The 21,244-nt window shown below is 48.8% G+C and overlaps 1 protein-coding gene across 3 annotated transcripts in view; it reads right to left on the reverse strand.

Moving 5' to 3' along the window:
* LOC105184995 (leucine-rich repeat-containing protein let-4) overlaps positions 1 to 11,887 on the reverse strand; it is a 102,914-nt gene extending 91,027 nt beyond the window's left edge. For 2 of the 3 annotated variants that reach the window (XM_011144168.3, XM_019842236.2), the window contains exon 1: positions 11,727 to 11,887. The gene's annotated coding sequence lies outside the window, so the exon portion shown is untranslated. The other variant, XM_025302044.1, reaches the window with a different exon arrangement.
* Between the last annotated feature and the right edge of the window lie 9,357 nt (positions 11,888 to 21,244).

The following is a 21,244-nucleotide window of genomic DNA, read 5'->3' on the forward strand; positions in this document are numbered from 1 at the left end:
TTGCCGTCTTGGAAGACTTGCGATGGAGTTTTCTGAAAGTTATAAAAAAGCCCGTCAGCAATCAATACCCGATATTGTTGTAGCAGAGGTTGCGTTGCGACCATTGTCAAGTGTAGAAAGGTTAAAGGAGCACGCTCGTCGCACGCTTCGAAGGATAATTTCTCGCGGACTGTAAACGGCTCGTTCAATCCGCTTGTTTTCCAGCCAGGTACGGAAAAGTGCGTTTTATAAATCAACGCGACGTGACGCGACGCGACGCGACGCGACGCGTTAGCCACTTGCCGACGGGATATAAATAATTCATATCTCCTCGGAGAGTGTCTTATTTTAATCCTCTCGTTTTCGAACGTCTGTTGGGAATCCCGCTGGCACTGGAAGTCACTTTTATTTTCCCCGTCCGCCAATCTACAGACCGCGTATCAAAGCCGATCGTGAACATAACGAGGAAGGTTTCCGCGTCGCGCTCAATTTCCGCGCGCGCGGCTGCGATCTCGCGCGTGTAAAATCGCGTCGCTGTTTCACTAATCATGAATATGTGAGCGGGATACATGATTTCCCCTACAAATCGGCGGCATATACCGTTGTACAAGTGGTCGTGCACAAAAGAGGAAGAGAGACGATCTCTGCGTGACGCCGACTCGTAGATAGCTACGTTCGGGCCGAACATGGAAACTACTTCGGATTAATTAAAGCTACAGTCACCGCGCGATATCAGTACGGTATCCGTCCGTCTGTCGTTCCGGGAGACAAAAAGCCCAATCCGTTTCTTCTTCCGTCGACGTGACGCGTTCCGCGCTAATGAATGCCATCTATCCGGAACAGAGCGTCGTGTTTAATCGTCGCTCGACAAGCGCTGCTGTTAACCGGCTCTTAAATTGTCTTTCACCCGGCTGACATTCTCGATGCCGGTGAGATTCACGTACGTGTGCAACCTGCAACTATTTAGCGAAATGGCTTTCCCTTTCCCCGCAACGGCTGAATAATTCACGCACGAAGATTACCGCTTGCACCGGTTGCACCGCCTTACGATCATCTTTCAGCCTGCCAAGATATCGCGGAGATGCAGGGTGCACCGCGCGTAGGAAAAGCAATATCACCCTTCGTCCTTCACGCTGAATTATGCGGAGTCGCCCCGCGGAGTTAGTGCGCAATACGTTCTTCGCGGCGACTCCCCCCGCCCGCAAATTTCCTCGCGCGTGATACGAGCGACATCGCGATACACCCGTCGAATTTCACGAAGAAATCAGCGAGCGTTGCAGCCGAACAAAAGGATCGCCGGCGGTCGTGCCGATCTTTTTCGATCAATCGTCCTTTCGCCGCCTTTTCCCTCCGTGCTTCTTCTCTTATTCCCGTATTTATTTACATCCTCCGAGCGTACTTATAAATAATTTATCTGGCCCGCGATTAATCTCATCTTGATCTACACGCGCAGCTAAACCGCTCGCATTAATCAAGCTTTGACACGTTCACGCGGGCTCATGTAAATTCGCCGGCAGTGTACTTGCTACTTACATGTGTGTATGTTATCTCGCCTCGACGGACATTGCCCTCTAGGTATAATAAAATCTTTCTCCCTACCACCCGGTCTTTCCTTTCCACATCTTCTCCACTTCCTTCCCGGTCCGTATTATGTAGAGTCACGCACACAGGGATGTCATGCTGGCGGTGCAAGTTTTCGGTTACCTTCCGCGCTTAATGGCTCTATAAAGCGCGAATTTTCAGGCGGCGCGGTAAGAAACGGCCGGCCGGCCGACGCGAGACAGTAAACTCCGACATCTCGCGCCGCCGCCATTCGAGGCGCGCACTGAAATATCAGGGTCACGATTTATTCGTCCGCCTGACGATAAAGTAGCCGAGCGAATGGCGGGCTGAAGTTATATTATTGTGCGCGTAGATCGTGCGGATATCGAAGGTGCGCGCTCGGGGGGACCTTCCGTACCTGTGGCGTTTGAAATTATGGAAATGTATGTCCCGGTCTTCGAACGATCACCTTCCTTCTTCCGCCTTCGTTTGACGTCCCTGAAACTTTTAGCGAAGGGGAAACCGACCGCGCGGCACGGCGCAGGCCGGCCGAAATTGCGTGCGAGCGGCCGTCCGTCTTGGCCCTGCTAAAATTTTCAACGGCGCGCGCGAGGTCTCCTCACACAAAAGGAGCTTCCGCGACACATACAAGCCGCGCAACCCTGTTAGACTTTTATCTTTGTGGCCACTTAGAGTGGCCTCTTGTCTGTTCCCCCGTGCTCCTCTCACTGATGTCCTTCGTGGAACGCGTTAAAATTGAATGCGCGCGCGATCAGCCCGGCGCGAAACGGTGCCATAGGCGTGCAACGCAAACGCGAAAAAATGAAATGTTCCCGAGTACAAAAATAATAACACCAGTTCGTTTCTCCTTTGCCGGCGGTTTCGAGCTTTTTGTTCGGAGATTTGACACAACGCGAAAATATTCTTTGAAAATATTCACCCCATGCGCATGCGATATTCCGCACAATGTTAGCCACGCGCGTTATCCGCTTTTTATTGAGATTTTGTTTGTTTTGTTTTTTTTCTTTTGTTTATTTTTTTTTTTTGTTGTTTTTTTATTTTGAGGCAGAGCGTTTTTAAAGCCTACAGCGTGACGGGGGTGAGTTTTCGTGGAGAGCGTATGCAGAACATTCCTCGCAATATGATTAATTATGTATTTCACGTTGATATTTCAACACGCACACACATTGCTCGCGGACGACGCGAGATGCAGAAATATACTTTACTTTAGCCCTGCCCCCATCCCCGACCCCCGTTCTCCAGTGCTTTTTTCTCTGCCCACACTTGCAGCCGGAGAAGATTTCTCTTCAAAATACGGGCGATGACTTGTAAATGGCGCGCATCGAGCGCGACGTTATTATCCGTTCGCACGGAGACGCGGGTGGCTGCAAATCGAGCGAGAGAAAACGTCGATTGTTATTCCTGCGAAGAGCAACATCGTGCGCGCTACGCATCTCGAGGAGCCGGGAATAATCTCGCTGCCGGCGACACGTTGTAATGTGAAATAACCGCGACGCCGCGCCGGCGACAACGGCGAGCGAGCGAAAAACGACGAGCGAAAAGAAGAGAGATCGCCGTATCGACAGCGGGGTTTGCCTTCAAACGAGCGAGCGGCCGGATTAACGAGCGCCGTCGTTGGCTTTGCGGATGCAAAGATAATAACGCGGCGATCAAAACTTTCCGACGGCACGGCGGGCACGATCGATCTGCGGGCCGATCTGAGCGCGCGTTTTAATCAAGGGCGTCGCGCGTTCGCGCGAGAAGAAAGGAATAACAAAAGAAAAGAGGACGAGGGAGAAAAACGGCTGCGTCGCGGTCGCAAGTCGCCACTTATCGCTCCTCGTCGATCCTCGCGGGTGGAGTTACGCGAAACGACGTCGAACTTAGGCTTCGTATTTCCTCGGGTCGGTGAGCGTCGCGCATGGCAAGACTGAAAGTTAGTCAAGCATCTCAAGAGAACGACCTCGCCGCACGTAAGGGAAATCCAAGAGCGGAAAAGCTCATGCGGGAATCGTAGGGGCGCCCGTTCTCATCGGCGATTTCCGGCGAGCCGCGTGAACTCGCGCGCGAGCTCTCGCCGCCTCTCTCAAGTTTTCCGCTCCCGCTGGCACGCGGAGAGAAATGTTTGCTTGAATGGGCCATTCTTCCGGTGAAACACGAACGATTCGAGAATTCCGCTGGAAAACACCAAGATTCGGCTCGAGCTGCCCAGAAATCGCGATAATTTAAATCGCGTTCTGACAACTTCAACCGGAACCTCCGATTCGTTCATATTTCAGCAAAAAGAAATATCGCCTCACTCGACCGAATGAATCTTTCTCTCCGTCGTGCACAATCGTGCACAAATTGGCAGAACGAGTCTTAATCGATCCGAGAAGGTTCTCCGCGAACTGAATAATCTGTAGGCTTTTCCGAATTAGCAGCCTCTTCAACCGCTTTCCGGCTGAAGAGATCGGCCGAAAGTCGGTCGCTTCGAAACGTTAATCAGCTTTCTCCCCGAGCGTTACTTTGGAGTCACCGCAACCGGCGTGAAACGTCGGAAGCGCCTCGAGAGTACATCGCAAGTCCGATTCGACTTTCACATTTTTCGGCTTTTTATTCGAAAACGCTCCGAACACGTCAGTATACGCGGAGCGAGCCGGGCGAGAGGGGCGGAGGGCAGACGAGAAGGAGAGATGCATTTCTCGAGATCCGTCGAAAATTTGCCCAGGAAAATCGAGCTGGTCGGTCTCTTCCATTTTTATTACTCCATAAAATCCATAATTCTCCCGTTGACTCGATTCACCGGATCGAAAATGTCGCGAGAGAGCGCGAGCGTTGTAAATAATTTCCTCGCGACTCTGTGTGTGTGTGTGTATGCTGACGTTGAGAAATAACGTCATGTCGAGACTCCGAAGCCAGGAGTTTCGAGGAGCGGCGAACTCGTGCTTTTTGAGGCAAGCGTTAAGAAAACGCCATGCCGTTTTGAAGCGTAAAGTGGAGGAAATACACCAAGAACCGTGGAGCGAGCAAAGCGACGCGCAAGTAATGTGTTCGCAAACAATGCGAGCCTTTCTCTTTGTGCCGCGGCCGCGGAGGTTGAGAAGTGGCATGCAATGTGTTTTTACCGCAACGTAAACGCACGGGCTTGGCACTGTGGCAGTCTCGGCTTGCACTCTCTTTGCAAGTTTCTACGCAAGGGAAAAAGGAGGAGGAAAGCACGCGTGCGCGCGCGCGCGCGCGCTCAGAGTGTGTTGCGGCGTGACATGACTCCCAATAAGGGATGATACAAGTTGCTATACACGCACGCATGCACACGCACAAACACACACACACACACACACACACACACGTGCGCGCTCGACGGTGCAACGGGATCGCGCAGTTGCGTCGAACGAGATGCAAATCCGGGTGGGCGCGCATCGTAAAATATAATAAATAACGAACGCGCGACACACAAGGCTCGAAATTTCCAGCGGAAAACTTGTCCGCTGCTCGCGGATGCGAGCATCAAACGAACGTCGTCCGCGCGAGCGCGGTTATACGCCTTTCGGGAAATTCGGATTCCCCGATTTTCGGATTCCGTTTTCCTTATCGGCGACGCGCGTCCTGCCTCGGCGGGTTTTCGTGCGTCGCGGGTCCGCAAATTAAATCTGAAATTTCATTTGCAAATGTGCGGAGAGCGGCTGGAATTTGCACGAGCCGCGATACAAGACCAAATATATTACGCCGTAAAACACATAAACGCGGGAATGAGAACAAATGCGCCGCATGAATAAACATAGCAAGCAGATAGGGAGATATGATAAATGAGGATAGACGCGCGTATGCGTGCCGCGTCGCACGCGCGGTTTTCGCATCCTTTCGGAAAGGAATCGATCGCGCTCCACCGACGCCCGCGCGTCGCCCCCATCCCCCCCCTCCCTCGAAGAACGACATAATCGAGTTGCTCCAAGGACTTATGCGCTCTCTCACGCTGTTCGCACGCTTAACCCCACCGCGGCGAGTTATCTTAATAACGCCGGTAAACGAACGCAATAAGGCCCATTTGCATATCGGAAGAAATATACACGGCAGAAAGAGTGATAATACGAGGAAAGGGTGAGGTAACCGTTCGACGAGCCGCGGCTCATTTCGCATTTCCGGCGCGGGAGTTACGAGCTGTCCGAGGCGGCGGCACTGAGGGGCGGCGGGGGCGGCTGCATATCAGACGTGCGTGGTAAATTTGCGGCCGTAAATCCGCCGTCCGGGACGTCCGGTGCGATGCGCATTCGCGGCTCGAGTCGCCGCGCCGCGAGCAGATCTTCGCGTGAAAGCCGCCGGGCGAATTGCGCGGCCGCACGACTCGCGCATTATGACGTGGCGTGGAGCGGCGATCGCGCCGGCCGATAACACGCGATACTGCCGCGCCGAATATGCACTCGCCGCTGCGTGGGAGGAGACGGCGGATATATCTTTACGGTGAGCGAAATCGAGGCTCGCGATTACGGCCGTACGTAGCGAGCGGGTGAATCGCGCACGACGACCCGCGCTAAGCGCTCGGCGTTTCCCGGCGTAAACAGAAAACCAGAAGCGATCGGATTCACTGTCGTCCCAGAGCTCCTCTCCCTCCGTCCCTTTCCCCGCCTCCGGCACACGAGCCACCGCGAACGTCGTGGCACCGCGACGTCGTGAGACGTTGAAAATACGCGCTCGCGCGTATCGCGTTTCGGTAGACGCGAGTCGCGAGGGTCGACTGGCGCGTCTTTCTTTGGTTTCTTTTAACGCTTCGTCTGGCGATTATCGCTCGCGTGCCGCGTTAACTGCGACCGGGTAACCCTAGGTTACGACGGTTCGCGTAAATTGCAATAACATTTCATGTGTTGATTCCGCAGGTCCCTTTCGCATCACTTTGCCTTTATTCTCTCATATGTACGCACACACGCGCGCGCACGCACACACGCACATGCATACACGTGCGCGCGCATAAGCACGCACGCGCATCATTCAAAGTGAAGGAAATTTCCTTGGAGGAAGCTTGCGGAAGCTAGGGAAAAGGTCTCCTCCTCCCGTGACCTTCCGTTTCTCCATTTAATTAGCAAGGCGCCTGGAACGCGTTTGCGCCTCCGAAAGTTTACGTATCCCCCGCACTTGACTTTTATCGCGCTCTATGCTCGAACGCGTGGCACGATAACTGGCAGATTTTTTCGTCGGATAATTCGGCCGTTGAAACGTCAACACGGAGCAACGTGGATTCTCATGTAGAAATGAGAATCGCGCGAATCGACGTTTCATACTTTAAACAATTCTTCCCGGGGTGGAAATTAATATTTACTTTTCACCGGGGAATCACTTGCTCGTTGAACGCTTTACTCTCTCTCTCTCTCTCTCTTCTTTTTATCGATATGCAAACGCTTACTTCGCTCCGGAGGGAGAGTAAATGACTGCTTCCATTAAAAATTATCAACTCGCCGCAAATGTGCTGTGCGCGAATTAACGATAGCGCCGGCACACGGCTCTGTTGTATCGCGCTCAGAGGGCGTATCGACCTTCTCTCCCGGCAACACGCGATGCAATTTTACTGCGTTCCGCAAACGACCTCTCAAATTAATTGACGAAAGGATTCCGGCCCGGCCCGGAGCGAACGCGCGCGCACCGTCAAGTAAGCGCGCACGAAGACGCGCAAAGGAAATTACTCTGATAAAAGAGAGGGAGGAGAGCGGAATGGTGGTACCCGGGAGCGGAGTCGTGTTGTATCATCCCCGTGGGATTACGTAAACAACTCTGAGCCAACACGCGTAGTCGAATTGGACACACACCCTGCTCTTACTCCGTGGCGCATCGCCCGAAATTTCGGACTTCGAGCGCGCACGTATCGTGCACGCTTGTGTGTGTGTGTGTGTGTGTGTGGAGGTGTGCTAGCAAATAAGGTATCCGCAGGGAACACTGCCAAATTTACGGCTCTGTAATTTCGAGTATCGTATCGCGAACGTGTACCATCGTCACGCGGAATGTATCGGAATCCTGGCTGCGCTGATATTAGGAAGAAATACGATCCGTTCGCCATTCATGGCGGATTAATGTCCTTACCGCGGTTCGTTTCGCGATATTCTTGGTATTTTCCGTCCGCGTCCTTCGCCGTGGAAGCGCGAGATCCTGATTCACGTACTCGCCGTGCGCGCGCTTGCTTGCAAATTCCGAGGACCCGACCGTGGATCCGAACCGCTCGTCCAGAGGGTTTCTACGTAGCTAACTATCGGCCATGTCCATTTCAGCGGAGAGAGCGCGTAGCTCGCAATCGAAGAGAACGGAAACGAGAATCTTGTAATAGACGAGAGTTTTTTTCTCACCCGATGGTCCAGCCATTAAAACTCGCGTACGGAAGGTTAAGCCCTCACGGAGGAATGTAAATCGCGTGAGCGTCGTTTCATGCTTTAAACAATGCTTCCCGAGGCGGAAATGAATGTTTACTTTTCATCGGCGAATTATTCGCTCGTGGAGTCTTCTATTTGATAATGCACGAGCATCTACTTCGCCTACTTCAGGGAGAGCAGCAGATCGCCGTTTCCGTTGAAAATTATCAACTCGTCGTAGGCGCGCCGCGCGAATTAACGATCGCGCCGGTTACGGCTGTATCGTATAGAGACTTCGCTCGTAGGATTACGTTGCACCTTCGCGAAGCCCATCCGAGTGGACGACGACGCACTCTCGACGCATGAGTGTCGTCAAAGTTTCTCACTCGATGTCGAAAAGCGACGTACGGAGGAGAAACGCTCGCTCGCTACGATCGTTACATCGAACCGTGCGCGGAATTACAGGCGTGGCGAACTGTTCCGTTCGTTGTTCCGAGCTCGCACGCAAATTCCTCGCAAATGCACTTTTGAACGGGAATTTTCTCTTGAATCCCTATCTGAGGCATGTACGTCTAACTCACGACGCTCGCTTTTCGGGGAGCGATCGAATTAAAATTAAAGTTCTCTTCTTTCTGCCCTCGTGTGTGTGTGCGCGCGCGCGCGCGTTCCTTTCCCGAACAACCTGCACGAAGAAAAATAAAGACGAGAAAGAAAGAGGGAATTCGGGTTGGCTGGTTCAACTCTCTCCCTAAGTTCACGGCTCAAATTGGATGTTCGTCGTCGTTAGTCAACTTCGCAATACGAAATCAGTCTCGGGACTTCATTGTCAAATGTGTACACGCGCTCATCACTCGCGCACAGCTTGATGAAGCCCCTTTATTCAATACGGTGCAGCGGCAATGGCGCGACGTACGGCGACGTGGGGCGAAACCATTTCCATCGTGGGCAAATGGGATTCGGTTCGTATGATGGACGGCAGGGTAACGCCTGGCCGTCATCATCGGCACACCGTCGCCCGTCGCCGGTCACGAAGCGATGGGAATTTCAGGGTAATCGGTGGGATCGGCCCGGGAATAAGTCCCATGACCCCGAACCGAACGCAGCCACTTGTTACGCGCAATGCGATAGAAATTGTTTCCCCGACCGACCGGTCGGCTGGCTGGCTGGCTGGCTGCACCGCCGTACGTTCACACTAATATCGCGGCCGCCGATCGATATCGCGCTTATTCTCCTGCTCAATCGTCCGAGGTAGGTACCCGAAAGACCCAAAAGGAAGTTCCCGTCACGGTGATTGACGGACGAACCTTCAACTCCCCGACGTCGCGCGTATTGATTACCCGCGAATCATTAAGATGCACTCTGCTGTTATTGGACATCAAAGCTCGACGTGCGTCGCCGCTAATTGCTAAACATTTCTACGTGGAATGCGCCACTTCGCGGGGGAAGAGGGAAGAGACTTTACAATTTTGCTCATTTCCGTTTTCACAACCGCAGAGATATCGACGACTCATCGTCGACGACGACGCGGCGGTTGACATACGCGCGTGATCGCGCGGCTGCGAGAGTGAAGATCTTTCTTTGTCCTCTGCAATCAGCTTCGTCGCGGATCCGCAGATCCGAGTGTGCTGTTTTTGCACGCAGAAGTCTCCCTTGCACGTTTCCAGTCGGCCGAGGCCGGAGTCGCGTCATTTGACACGTTGGAGCTTGTTAAACCGATCCAAGACAATGAGAAACGTGCAAAGGAAGCTTCAGTCGATCGCGCGCCTGTGCGCGTAGGAGGATAACACCTTCGTTGAATGCGAAACGCGCGTGCCTAGGAGTATCTCACCGTGATTATTGCGCGGCACTTTGTGCCACCGCGCGGTACGCAAAATATGCAGAGGGGGAGGGAGGGCGTGTGTGCGCGGATCGATGTACACACGGCGCGCAACAGTCGGTTTGAAAAATTCACGGGTGACGACATCGAGCCGGAGAGGAGCAGGGAGGGTAGCCGGGTCCCTGCAGATTACTATATCATAAACTCGGAATGGAATATTTATAAGAGGTTGATTCGAAAATACAGACTCCTCCGGAGGGCACGGGAGTACGACCAATTTCGTTGAAGGAATCGCTGATGCGTGCGTAGGAGGCGCTTTTGTTCCGTGTGTATTAACAAAACATTACACAACTGCATTACCGGGCACGACAATGGTCGGGCAAATGGTATCTCGCGTTTGCGATCGCTCTCGCCATCGTCTGGATTTCTTATCGTCGTCGAACGACGGCCGAGTCGTTGCTTTATGCACAATTTCGTAATCCTCCCCCGCGGGAGGAACGATCCTTCGAATCTGACGGGACTTGTTTCCGCGCGCGGAGAAGATTGCGTGTTTAATGACGCTCCCCTATTACGCGAACGCGCTCTCACGTGCCACTCTCCCGCGAGCCCGATTAACCGAGAGTAATATTCGCGATTCACAATGCTTCGCCGCTAATGATTGCCTCTGTTAACTTGAAAGCCACGTCAGCAGCGTTAACTCGGGCGCATTTCCGAGCGAGTACCGTCGCGCGCCAAGCTCGCGCTACGCGTCGTCGTCTCGCCTCTCCTTCGTCCCCTTTTCTTTCTTTCTCGCGTTCCTTCGGTCACACAGCGGACACATGTTACGCGTTTTACGAGATTACCTATCGATTCCACGACGAAAACGAGGACAGACACGCGACTCGGGCGCGGTTTCGCGGGGCAACAGCGGAGCCGCCGCGTTCGTCGGCCGCTCGACGATTGTCGTAGAAAACTCATTGTCAGCCGCAATCAAACTTCCTGCGTCGTTGTCGCGCCAGACTGTTAGAGCCATGAAACTGTAACGCTCGGGCGTTATTTTGCCCGACGGACGCGCGCTTTGAATAATTGTAACTGCACATCGAAACTTCGTCGTTAGCTGCAACGAGGTATTCTCGTTTCGACGTCGCGAGGGAAATAAAGTTGTTCCGCGCGGCCGCCGACGGGCCGGTTTTGACGCGGCTTGACGACGCGTCACACGAATATTTAAACACCTCTCGTCGAGAGAGAATGGCCAGGACTCACCTGTGAGGCATGTGACGTCGAAATCGCGCGCGCGGATCGACGCGACGTCCCGATGATCGATCGGGGTTCGTCGTTCGTTCGACCGCGCGCGCAATTCTCGAGTCAACTTGGCGCCTTATTAATCGAGTTTACGCGCGATCACAGCGTCGCAATCTCTCGATAGTAGCACGAAACTTAAACACCTGGGACTTGAACGTCGTCGTCGACAACTCACCCGCTCTCGCCCGGAATAGTTTAACAGGTGTCCAACTTCGGCGCGTCGTCGTCGTCGTCGTCGTCGTCGTCGTCGTCGTCGTCGTCGTCGTCGTCGTCTCGCCCACGAGCAAGCGGGCACCTTCGGAGCGAGAGCGCGCAAACGAGGACGCAGCTTCCTCGCAGGAAACCGAGAGGAGGGATTATCCCTCAAACGAGCGCCGCGCGAGTACCGCGCGCTCCAGCTTGCGGCGGATTCGCGCGGCCCGACGCCGCGAAACCATCACCCGCGGTTTCTCACTTCACTTCTCCCCCGCGACAATTTCCCGACGACTCTCCGCGAACGGCGTCCTCTCCCTCACGAAGGTGCTCACTTGTCCACTCTCCGCTGCCCTTTTGTCCCAACTCCCTCGAGGCGGCCGAGGCCTCGTCCCTCGGCTGATCGGATCAATCCTTCGCGACCAACGGAACGGCGGTCGCCGTTGATCTGTTCACTTGGTCCGAGCGCGATTCGCGCTATCGGTTATCACATCGGGCGAGACAGACTCAGACGAACGGACAGACATTGCTGTCACGACGATGACGACGGGCAATCGCGTGTGACGTTGTCGCCGACGATCGTGACGGATCTTTCTCTCACTGACCTGATTCCGCAGGGGGGTCCACCTTCCTAGCTGACGAACGCGCGGGAACCGAGGCTCATGTCAAAGTCAGCGGAACGACGAGCAGCAGACGACCCGACGGAGAACCGCGACTCTCTCTTCTTTTTCTTTTTTTTTCTTCCTCTTTTATCTCTCCCTCTCTCTCTCTCTCTCTCTCTCTCTCTCTCTCTCTCTCTCTCTCTCTCTCTCTCTCTCTCTCTCTCTCTCTCCCCCTCCCTCTCTCTTTCTCCCGAACGAACGAACGATGGAACCTCGCGATCCTCTGGGCTCCTGCCGCGCTCTGTGGCGTCGCGGGACGCGCGTACCTGAAGCGACGCGTATTCAGGGCGAGGGGTGGCTGGCGGGGGCGGCGAGAAGGTACCGACGACGCCGACGCCAACGTCGCGGCGCACCTGCGCGCCTTGATGGTACCGCGCGGCTCGCGAACGCAAAACCCGGGCCCACCTTCAAGCGACCGGGACACCTGAGCTTCTGTCCCAGCAGCCGCCTCCTCCCCTCGCCCCTCCGCCAGCCGCTCCGCCGCCGCCGCCGCCGCCGACCCCGCCGAAGTCTGAGAGCGTTTCTCGGGATACTTCCTCGCGTAGACGACCAAGTCGATGACTGCCACCTGACGATTCTCTTGGCAAGGATCCAGCGCGCACGGGCTCGAGCCGGTCGTCATTCGAGCTGCCGGGCGAGAGAGTTCGAAATCCGGCAGAAATACAGACGATGGAGAAACAAAACGACGGGACGGAACAGGGGTGACGACGTCGGGGGATCGAGACGAGTGCGGCGAACGCCTCTGAAATTCCTCTCCGCGACGGGCACGAGCCCGTGATGGACGCGCTCGCGTACGAATCGATCGGCGATTTTCCACGTCGATGATCCGACGGCACACACCGTCGAGAGGAGGAGGCATATTTTAAAGAGAGAAGGGATGTATTCGAGCGGAATATACTCTCTCGTCGCGCGAGCCCTGAACGAGCGAGATCGCGCGGGCGCGCGCGCGCGCTCTACCTCGCTTCCGGCCTTTTCAACGGCGCTCCGTTGTGCCGCACGACGAAAGAGGCAAAAATGAAAAGGCCACGGGCAAGAATCGTCGCAGCCGAAGCGCGCGAGTAGTACGAGCGTAGCACTTCTGCGGCTGATAAGTTCGAGTGGCTGGCATTCGGTTCGCCACGACGTCGCACACTCGCGGCTGCCGGGGCTTTTCCAATTAGCAATTAGCGTGTCGTCGAAGGCACCAAGCGGGCCAAGGCGATTCAACGGTGTATTGTTTGCACAGACGGCGCTCAGCGTCGTCTCTCCAGCTGAATTTGCTATTTGCCTCGCAGCAGCGCGTTAAACATAGCGTTGAATAACATTATCCGCCGTTAATCCGACGGCATTAATTGCAGCGCGCACTCGAGAGCGGCTTTTCGTGGCGAGAGGCGAGGTCCGTAAATCGCGAGGGATCCCGCTGCCCGCGAAATCGTAAAATCTCGCTGATCTCTTTCGCCGAAATGGCATTTCGCGAGGTGACGTGAGAGGGCAGCGTGCACTTACATGTGCAGCAAAGATATCTCCCCGTCTCCTATTCTATTTTTGTTACCTTCATGTTACCGGGAATTTTGCAGGGACTCGTGCCGCTAAATCGCGCGTGTCGCAAGAATATCGTGACTCGCATGGGCTTCCGTGTGACATTAACCTTTTCCGAACAACGCTCGCGTTGATTACCAGCGAAAAAAAATGTAAAATTTTCACGAGCAGCTTCTGCATAATTTTTTTATTGATATTCCGAGGATCCTGCTAAAACACTACATTTCTCGGACTTTACGCGAATGCGTAAATTAATATGCGGCACTCTCGCGCGCTGTTTGCGCGAGCCACGTCGAAATGCGCGAAATGTTAGGCGGGATGGATCAGCTGGCGGAGTTTTGTAATGTTTTATTAACCGTTGACTGTGGATGCACGAATTAGGCAAGCGTCCGATGTGTAGCACTCGACTTACATTCGATTCCGATAAACTGAAATCGATTGGGTCGCTGAATCATTCATTCAGTTCGTTCCACTTCAGCCCGCCGAGAAACGCGCGTCGATTCGTACACAACAGAACCTATCGCTGCGACAAAAACCACTCTGAAAGTTTACATCGTCGAAAGTACCTGACACTTTAATTTGATTTGCGAACATATCGTAACTCAATTGGTTAAGATTAACCCAACGCAGATATTCGCCCGACAGAACATCTCCGGCGGATGACTGAAATAATTCACGAAGTATACGAGATGATGCACGAAAAGTACGGCCATTATATGAAAAACACTATCATGTCGCGTGTTATCTTTTTGGTGCTGTTTTAAAAAAGAGAACGACTAGAGTCGAGAAGAAAATCCACACTAGGAAAATATTTTCGCTGCACCCTCTTATTCGATATATTGAGATACCGATGAAAACAACGGATCGTGATAGAAGTATTTCGCGAAATATTTTCCCCTTTTGTGTAAATTTGTTCCGAAAAGAGAATACAAATACGTTTTTTATATTCCCTGCACGCACGGTTGTGCATATGTGTGTGCAATGATATTTTGTATAGAGACGAACGAACATTTAACTGTGCGCTGAATGCCGCGTGTATCGAACGGAGAGTAAAGAACATGGAATCGTTATATACATATATATATATATATATATATATATATATATATGGTAGGTGACAGGTCAAACCTGCGTGTCCCTTCTCGACATTATCGGCAGACGTCATACCACTCCCAGAGATAGCTAATTTTCATTTAAAAGCCAATTATAGAAACTGCGTTTGGCTTGCGAGATCGAGCTTTTCTTTATTTGTTAAATTCGTTTAGCCCAGGTTACAAAGGGCCCTCATTTGCATCATTTATCGATTTTTCATCGATAAATTGATAGTGATAATGCATTTACCTTGAATTCTCATTAGGCATCCTGCACGGTTACTTTTACATCCCTATGACTGCAGATATTTCTGCATACAGCTTTCTGTTGTTATTGTGCAACCTAATATTGTTTTTACGTTAATTTTACAAGTTTATTTCCATTTTTACACTATCGACGCATTGATCTGTTATAAACTTTGCGAAATGAAAATTATATTTTCGAATGGCGTGTCACATTTATTGCATCGACACTGAAATATGAAATAACTTATATGTTTACAAGGACATTGAACAACGGAGTAGTTTAATATAATGAAAGATTTCGAGATAAATAGCATGTAATATAATGAGAGAAAAAGAGAACAACAAAGAGAGAGAGAGAGAAAGAGAGAGAGAGAGAGAGAGAGAGAAAGGGAGCGAGGTACTGGATAATGTGTATCGAATTATAAATGATAATACGGCGTATCACACAGGAGGCTGTAGGCATCCTGTATTTTAATGAATCAATCATTGCACAATTTTCGCGCTAACAGGTGCATCGGATAAAATGGTTCACAGCCGACGTTAAATCCGCAAAACCGATTTTATCCGATTTATATACCAGATACGTCGAGGAAAGCACAATAATTTGGGATTTTTTTAATTCTCAGTACTTGTTATTGTAGACGACAGCTGGCGCGCTTTTCATTATTCACTAACTGATCGTACAGCATTATTTATTTTGCGAATATTTTTAAACTTCATCTTATCATCGAAAAAATTTTATTCTACATTGTAGAAAAGTAACTAAAGTATAGAATATTTGCCACTAAAATACGCGCCAAGTATATATTATAAAAAGGAGAGGATTTCCCTCTAATATAAATATAAGAAAATGTTCTAATAAGAGTTAGAATATCCCTCTAATATGGATAAATAGTAGTAGCCCCACAAAAACGTACGTCGAATCCACGTGGAATGCACGTTGTATTCACGTGGCGACACACGCTCGGCTGTTGGATAGACTGTCGACGAGGTTTGAGTGCGCATCAGTACTTCTCAGTCAGAAGCGGTTTGTCGAAACAACATCGACATCGTTTCAACGTTGTTTCGCTATTATTTTGACAAATCATTTCAGTCTAGGTTACGTAATACTCATATACTTTTTCAATAATTCGTACTTACTTTCAAAACGGCAGACTAATTCCGATAAATTATGTTCAAGCAACCACTTTTTCACTTCTTCCATGTTTCAGCACTACATCACTAGATTAGACTTCCTTCGAAACACGTTCAGGACACGTTCAGGACACGATAAGGCAACGCAATAAAAGCTGCGTAGACTATAGTTTACGCATGCGCGAGAGCGAGTGTCGTTCGTCAACCAACTGGCGACGAAATATATATATATATATTTTAGAATATTTTCTTTATTTTAGATGTTATTCTAAATAAAAGACTTTTAGAGGGGAATATTCTGAACTTTTTACAATATTCGATTAGAAGAAAGCTTTAGAGGGAATTTTTCTAAAATTAAGAATACGATTTTTTCGATGTACATATGTATATCAATCGTCGGCGAAATGTATGGTGCGCGAAAACCGTTTTCAGCATCGTCGTGTAAAATTTCAAACGCGATACAGTTTGACCAGCTTAAAATAACAAATGAGGTCAGACAAAAAATTCTACTTAAGTCTCAATAGATATCAATGTCGCACACTTATCGAATCAGTACTGAACCAACACTGAAAATGGCTATGTCTCGTCCGCTATTATAAGTGCTTTCATGGCTGCTACTCGGCCGATGAATAATTTCTTTCCATTGAACGCAACGAAATCAAATCCGGCTTGAAAGATGGAGTTAAACTCCTCCCCTCTGATCCAACTAACATGAAACCAGTCAGCAAAACATAACCCCGAACACGACAGAGGGGAAACATCGACAATCGTCATATTTCTTTATCCGCTCTCTAATATCCCTGGGGTCAGCTTGAAGCTCCGCAGGCTTTCGAGACGTCGCGCGCATAAAAATACTCTCGGCGAGCTTAGGCGGCCTAACGTCGCTGAATACGCGTCAGGCTTAACACCTCTCATCCACAGGATAGCCGCGGCTAACCCGCTAACCGGTGAGACCGTCGGTATCATTAATGATCGGCGTACGCACACGCACGTACGCACGCATCCACGCACGCTTTCGCGTTCGCGACTTCGGTCTAACCGAGCGAGATGAGGGGTCGTCGAGAGAGCGAAGAGGGCGAGCGACAGGCGAACAACGAGCGTCTCCAACTGGGTCAATACTACCGCTCCTGTCCTTCGCTCGCCTTCACCGCGCGACTACCGGCCACCCCGTTTCTTCTTACCGCCTCGTTCTCGCGTATACGAAGCCGAGACGTCTCGCTGCTATCGGATGATAGCGATAATGATAACAGCAACATGCGCGGCAATGTTGCACACTGCTCTCTCTCTCTCTCTCTCTCTCTCTCCTTTTTATTTATCTTCTACGTCGCGCTCTTTTGCGAACCAGCACCGCAAATTTGAACTCGCTGTTAGAAAGTACAGTCTCGCTGTTGCGGAAGTCAGGATATCCTTGTTAAATATTTTAAGTGAAGTCAAGTTACGCTCGTTGGCGCGCACTCGCGATACGCGAGTAAAGTAACTACAGTTCCGGCGAGCATGAAATTGTTTTCTTTGCTTATCTTTAATCTATTTTCGTAAGTGCCCCGCCAAATGAGGTGAAAAAGTTGCAACGAGAGCTGGGATTTATTATTTATGTAGATTTCGCTCGCTCCTGTTAGAGGAACAAGATAAAAAGACACATAAATATGATATTCTGAATTCAACCGACGAAAGTGAATTGGTGACTGCATGTCGTCGTATGTGACTTACTGTAATATTTTACGTTGCTGTCCGTAAAAAGAATCGCATCGTGCGAGCTAAATGTGAAACGTCATGATAAATCCATGCATGCTCTCTGCAATTTGCTTTCGTCGTATGGAATATGCACTATCTGGTGGATGTTCGGTTGAGTTTCTAAATTAGAAAGATGTTCCTAATTTTGGTTCCCTACAAGTCACAAAGGTATTTTCGGTAACGCTGCATCGACGGAGAACTTAAGTTATGTGTATACTCTTTAAAAGTGAATTATGCACTGATTGTCAGTGCTAAGTATACCACTGAAAAATTCAGTAGTATATTTAGCACTGACAATCAGTGCATATCGCTGATTGACAGTGAGTTTCACTGATTCACTTTTAGAGAGTACGTTCGGGAAAAGAGACGAACATCAAGTGAATTAATTTTCCGATCCGACTGAGCAAAGTCTTTGTGTACAGAGAGCAATAATGCACACAAGATTCCTCGTGATATATATTATAGAATACCTCAGGTTCGCCGGAGGAGAACACCCCGGGTGCAGATTCTCCGGCAGATTTTCGCGCGAGTGAATCTCCCGCGTACGCGCGCGTGATTCGGCGCTTCGCGATCGAAATAATCGCGCGAGAACATTAGCTGCGCTAATTATGCGGGGGAAACTCCGCGGCCGCAAGGTCTTCTTGCGTCATCCCAAAATCCCAGTGCCTCGCCAAAGGATCTCGGCGAGACTCCAGCAGTCGGCCGGGAGGAAACCGAGGCTCCTCCATCACGAACAGGATGCACGTAATATTTTCCCGGGGTGTGTAACCCAGCCGCCGTGACGATGAAAAACGGAAGAGTCGAGGTGCGAAGGGGCTGGAAAAAGGGTGAAACGCCGGCGGCGCCTCTCGGATAAAATTCAAGGAAGAGGAAGCGTAAGTGACTAGCCAAGCGAGACTTTCGCGTTATATTCTCTTCGGGTTCTTAGCCACGCGGAGGAAGCCACTCTATCCGGCATCCGGCATTCGGTCGTAACGTTTCGGCGCGTTTTTGAAATTTCTGACCGTTCGCCGTACGACGTACGAGCAATGGATTTCGTTTCGATATCCGTGCCTTGTTAGGTACAGAACGACTCAAAAACTTACAAGCGAGACTGGGAGTTATAGGCGACGTAAAACCGGGAACCTTTCTCGCGAATGAAGCTAAACGCTGCATCGACGGAAAACTTAAGTTATGTGTGTACGTAATGGAGTGTACAGAGTTTCAACGATCAAACTGTGTCAACGTATTCCATGAATAAAAATAATAAAAAATAGGTTGCATATATACATGTGTGGGCACGTAGAAGCTTTGTTAAAAGGTCACAACAGAAAAATGAAACGTACTGCGAATGAATAATACTAAATAATATTAATAGTTGCAATATTGATGGTAGTTATATGAATTATCTGTCATACTTTGAAGTCGTAAACAACTTAGAACAAGTCGTTGAGAAAGTTAGAGAGTCGTTGAAAAAGTATGTGGCCTAGTACAAAAATGTTGTGTTTAGATCTAATTGCAATCGGCGGGTTTATTTAACTTTAACTCATCAACAACATCAATTCTATGTAATATATAGTATATATGTAGTACATGCGGTACAAGTGAATAATTATTTCTTACAAACAATCCTGTGGGCTTATAAAGCAACAGTTACGAGAGGAAATATTTTAAATTTCCATATTTTTAATTTTCCTTATTTTCTGTGCTACTAACTTTTTAATAAAGTTTTTACGAACATGTGTAACGTTTTTTATACGTTTCCGAGTGTATATGTGTCTATGTGTGTGTGTGTGTGTGTGTGTGTGTGTGGAGAAAGAAGGAGAGAGAGAGAGAGAGAGAGAGAGAGAGAGAGAAAGAGAGAGAGAGAGAGAGAGAGAGAGAGAGAGAGAGAGAAATATTTATATATTTTACATTATATTTGTTACATACACACACTCTCACACAGGATATTTTAAAGAACTACAGATAAAATAGAGAAGAGATTTATCTGGTTAACAAAAATCTTATCAATTAAGTAAAAATAAAATCTTAATAAATTAACTCCGTAATCGTTTTTGAGATATTCAGAGCTTCTTCTTCTATAAATATTTTGCAGACATGTTCATTATATGATTATGATAGAAGTTATTCTTTTAGAGAGTTAAAGGTATATCAATAATTTGTACAAGTGACCTGAATATCAGTGTCAATATCGTCTGCATCTTTTGTAGCAATATTTTCTGGATTCGTTCATACTTCTTAGTTTATTTATCGTTCAAAGTTCTCGTCGTAATTTATCCTCTCTTTTTCTTACAACATTTTAGTAACTAGTAACTAGTAACATTTTGAAGTTTCTTTCAATCTCATTGTTAATTGAAATTGTCTTCGAATTGTACACATTGAAATATATAAATAATAGATATGTATATTTTATAAAACATACATAATATGTACGCACAAAGAATATGCTGTCGTAAACGCAACGGACTATATCGTATAAGGAATATCTCGACTTAAATCTATCATAACGTTCGGCTGCTATCGTCATCTGCAACGCAAACAAGACCTCGTGCAAGTTCGCACGCCGCGAAGTTCGTTTGTTGTTTCACGCGGCTACGTCGATTTATTCGTAAGTTACGGGGATCGCTAAAGTCTCGAGACGCTCACTGCCAGCGACAGCTGGCGGTCTCTGTCGGTGTACGCGCGAATAATGGACAGTTCAATGACCACGTGGCGAGCGGGCTCGTGTCGAGGAGTCCTTACAAAGTTACACAGGAGTGGGGGCAAGGCCGCGACCACTTCGGAAAGAGATCGCATTCTCTCACGTATCTTCTAAGAAACGCGTCTGGGAATGTAAACACGCACCCACTCATGACGCCTTATATTCAGTAAGGTGCGGCCGCCGCCATTACTGTATGGGGTGAGTCAGCTGATCGATGTCAAGCCGATCGAAGCACGGCTCGATACAATCGCCGATAACTTCATTTTCAGTGGTCGTAACAACTTCAAACAAAATGCATTGAAAAACTGACACTCGCACGCTTCTGATAAACGTAAATATATGTTTTTTTGCAAAATCATAGAGCAATCAGTAAAGCAAGGTTATCGCGATGGAAAATATTGAATGTCTGAAAAATATGTCGTCCATTTTCATTGATTAGACAATAGTTTAATAATAGCGAATGGTTTTTAGAATAATAAGTAATGAGAACGAATAATTTATGCGGAAGGACAATGAATTATTAATTTTTTCAATTAGATGATGCATTTGTCATCGGTTTTTTCGTAGAAACTTAAAATACAGAGTATTAAAAAGTTGAACCTCGCTTCCGATGATGTTTCCGATTAATTGAAAATTTTTGTCTGCTAAATAGGGATTCATTCATTTTTAATTAAAAGAATAAAATAAAATTTTCAATTCTTCACGGTTTTGTATAAATTTAAAAATTGTAAATTATACATATGTATATAAAATTTTACATACATTTTTCTAATTTCTCATAAATTCTAAATTTTAAGCATCGATCATTTCATATTGTAATTATCCATAGAATTTACAAGGTAGGAAACTGAATATCTTTCACTCAAAAGCAATTAATTTGCTCATTTATTTTTATCGAGTCTATTTTATTTGTTCTTTCTATGTTTTGTTGACCAGTTATAAATATATCTATAGTCCTGAAGAAATTCGTATAATATTTTCATTATAAATATTACATCTGGTAGTTGGTGTTATAAATAAACTTTATCTAACGAGACGCGTGTTATATTTCTTATCGC

This window comes from Harpegnathos saltator, unplaced genomic scaffold, assembly GCF_003227715.2.
Source record: "Harpegnathos saltator strain DR-91 unplaced genomic scaffold, Hsal_v8.6 scaffold467, whole genome shotgun sequence".
Lineage (NCBI taxonomy): Eukaryota > Metazoa > Arthropoda > Insecta > Hymenoptera > Formicidae > Harpegnathos > Harpegnathos saltator.